Source organism: Propithecus coquereli, unplaced genomic scaffold (assembly GCF_000956105.1).
Source record: "Propithecus coquereli isolate 6110/MARCELLA unplaced genomic scaffold, Pcoq_1.0 Scaffold47, whole genome shotgun sequence".
Lineage (NCBI taxonomy): Eukaryota > Metazoa > Chordata > Mammalia > Primates > Indriidae > Propithecus > Propithecus coquereli.
Genome location: NW_012150507.1, coordinates 3,720,609 through 3,724,002, shown reverse-complemented (window position 1 = coordinate 3,724,002; position 3,394 = coordinate 3,720,609). Strand labels below are relative to the sequence as shown.

At 39.5% G+C, this 3,394-nt stretch overlaps 1 protein-coding gene across 1 annotated transcript in view; it reads right to left on the bottom strand.

The window, feature by feature from the left end:
* Positions 1-3,394, bottom strand: part of ITGA2 (integrin, alpha 2 (CD49B, alpha 2 subunit of VLA-2 receptor)) — a 125,656-nt gene that overhangs the window by 72,269 nt on the left and 49,993 nt on the right. The gene's annotated exons all lie outside the window — the stretch shown is intronic.

Genomic DNA, 3,394 nt, shown 5'->3' with positions numbered 1-3,394 from the left:
AGCATGAACAATTGTAGAAAGAGGAAAATACAGAGTATTTTAAAAGACAGTTAATAGTTCAGTAATAAGATTTTCCCCATGTTCATTTTATAAAATTATTCTCAAATTAGTATGTTATAGGACATTCAAGAATACTTTAATTCAGTTAACTTTGATTAAGGTTTGAGTTGAAAGATTTTTATCTTCTTATGAGCAGATAATGTAGCATAATTTACATATTAAAATATTACCCATAGTCAGGATTACAATAATACCACCATATAAGTTAAGACTTTTGAAAAAGAAATCTGAATGTTAGATGTTAGCAAGTCCCAATTCGCCTTTATGGTGGGAGAGAATCAGGGCCAGAATTCAGAGTGCATGTTTGAGCATATCTGATCTTCTTCAAATTCATCATAGTTCAGAAGAAATTAGCAGCCTTCTGAAGACTCTGTACTGAGAAAACTGTCTTCCAGCGGCTTGATTTTCTCCATCTGTATGAGTCCTTAGTCTTCATTTCATAAGGGTACTACACAGGATTACCTGTGATTTTTGCATATGGGACACATTTTAAAGTGTAAGAGAGAAATAATCTGGCTCTAGCTTTCTTCTCCAACCCTGTCTCCTTCTATGCACCTTCCTAAAATTCTATATTTCAGTCACATTGGACTCTGCTCATCCTCCAGATTAGAGCCTTTCTTGCTTCCAAACCTTCGCATATGCTGTTCCATGCAGGGCAAAGTTCTACTCATTAGTTATGTCTCCCATTAGATACCACTTCCTCCAGGAAGTCCCCCTGGCTTCTCCAAATCTGAGCAAGGTGCCTTTACTGAGTACTTCCATAGCCTCTGTCTCTTCCCTGACCCACTTTTTTTTTTTTTTTTATCACATCACCCTGTAGCTGCCTGCATACTGACTAAATCTTCCACTCGAGAGGAAAGGTAGATGAGGGCTGGGAATTCTGTTCCTGGAGCTCTGAATAATTACTTGTTGAACAAATGAATGAAAAAAACAAGTGAACAAACAAACGAATGGAGGATTCCATTCTATTATTTAAAAGGACTTTCTTGGTTGAACAAAAGTAGAAAATCCTAAATTCTGTTCTTATGGAGGAAACTTTTTTTTTTTTGGTCCAAGTAAAAGTAAAAAGAAACAAAAAGGTAAAAAAGTCAACAAGTTGAAAGGAAAGTATTATACTGTCACTGTTCTGTCATCTATTGCTGATTCAGCTTATGCATATCCACTATGCATCAACTGGTTGTGTGTGTGTGTGTTTCAAAGAAAGGCTGACTGTGGAGTATGTGTGGAGAACAAAATAGCACTTTATAGCAAGAAACCATCCTAGGAGGTGAGGCTCTGCCCCTTGGCATGCTGGGAATTCCTATTAATTGTGGCAAATCTTACACTATCTGATACTATGTATAAGACTTTCTAAACATTATCTGATTTAATCTGCAAAACAAGTCTGAGATTATTTTACGTCCATTTCATGAAGGAAACACTAAAACACAGAGAGATGAGCAACTTATTCATGCTCACCTGGCTAGTGAGAGCCAAATGTGACAGATTCTGAAGTCCAAGTTCTTAACCCCTAGGCTCTTCTCCTTCTTCTTAGCTGCACCAAGGCCTGGCATAGGGCCCAGACTGGGTAAACTATCAGACCAGCTCAGCTGGGTTCTAGAACTAGCATGTAGTAGAAAACAGACACTGAGGATCAGGCCACACTTACTGTGCAGGGGTGTGTGGCTGTGTGACGTTTGAGGGGGCTGCAGACTGGACATCAGCTACAGCCATCCTGTGGGGGCAAATACACATTGTGGGGCCCGGGCTATATTGTTTGCAATGGCAGATAAGAATAGGGTATGCTCAAATGATACCAAATGCAGTAATTTGGGTGACTTCTATTATGTATATTTCCATCCATCCTCAACATAGCCCAAGAGAGACATGCTGAGAAGCAAAAGATAAGTGTTTCTGATCTAAAATTTAACCATTTTGTTCCTCAGCTCCAGCAGTGGAGCTGCACCACTAGCTATATGCTTTCTCCATGAGAAGGTGAACAGACTATTTGCTGTTTCCTATCGACTAAGTACTCCCTGGACACCCTCCGCCTCACCTCTTCCACTTCATCTAAGAATTCAAGATTTGATAACTTAACCACACCACTGTGAGAATTGTGGCCTTCCCAAGCTAATCCAACAGAACGAAGAGAAAGGCAACCATTTGCACAGTAATGTGCAACTTAACACGAAGGACGTGAAAGCACTTGGACTCTCTGAGAGAATACATACAAATAAATCTCTGACATTATTAGGCTATTTTGGACGTTGAACCCAAAGACAATAGAAAACAGTGAAAAAGCAGACCATTTTGGTGACTGTTGAATAACAACAAGGATTTCCTCATCATTTATGACTCATTCTTTAAATACTGTGAATCACATTAGTATGCAGCCTACGGGTCATGTTAGTGACTACAGCAAAGGTTTCAGAAATCATTGCCCACCTCCTTTACTGGCAAAATCTCCGGCAGACACTCCTCCTCACTTACTCCTTACTCACCCTAAGGTCTCGGTGAAATCCTGGTTCCTGACAACTCATCCGCATAAGGAAAGGCTATGACATCACCAGTCATCCTACTACAAGGGAATTGTGACATTCTTAAATTAATCAGACAGGAAGATGAGGGAGGCTGGTATATTTATCTATAAAATTTTATGTAATCAGCTGTAGCAGGAAGACACACAGCAGGAAGAGAATGGTACCAATGTGGGGAATAGGATATGCTGGTGGGCACACCTTGGTGAGGTAGGGCAAAACCGCTTTGAGGCAATGGAATTAATTTAATCTCAGTCAGACAAAAGAGCTGCATGAACAGTTGGGTGTACTGATTCTCAAAACAAAACAAAATCCCAAGATATAAACTTCTCTTTTCCTATAGTGAAACTGGGAATTCTTCCAAGATGACTTTAAATAACACTTACTGTTCAATTATCTTGTGGGAAAATAGTGATTATGTAGACTTCTAAAACATAGCCAATTTGCCCACCTGCAGTGGAATTCAAAATACTTTATTTAGTTAGCAAACAGTATTTATGGTAGTGTAGGTAGGATAGTTTAAAACCCACAATCCAGGGGCTGTTATAAATATCTTCCTTTGGTCTGTGAGTCTTTAAACTCTCCAAGTGAAGTCAATATGAGGGATTTTACTAGAGACTACTGACAGAAGTGTACTTAAAATAGCAGGGAAAAACATTTTGTTTTATTCTATTCCACAAATGTTTATTGCACTTCTAGGGGCTGACATGTTGCACAACTCCAGGGGCCACCATTCCTTGAATGGTGTGTTCTGCCTTGTGCAGTATGCAACCTGTGAGTCTGTACATGATGGCCAGACCTACTATGTGCCAGACTTG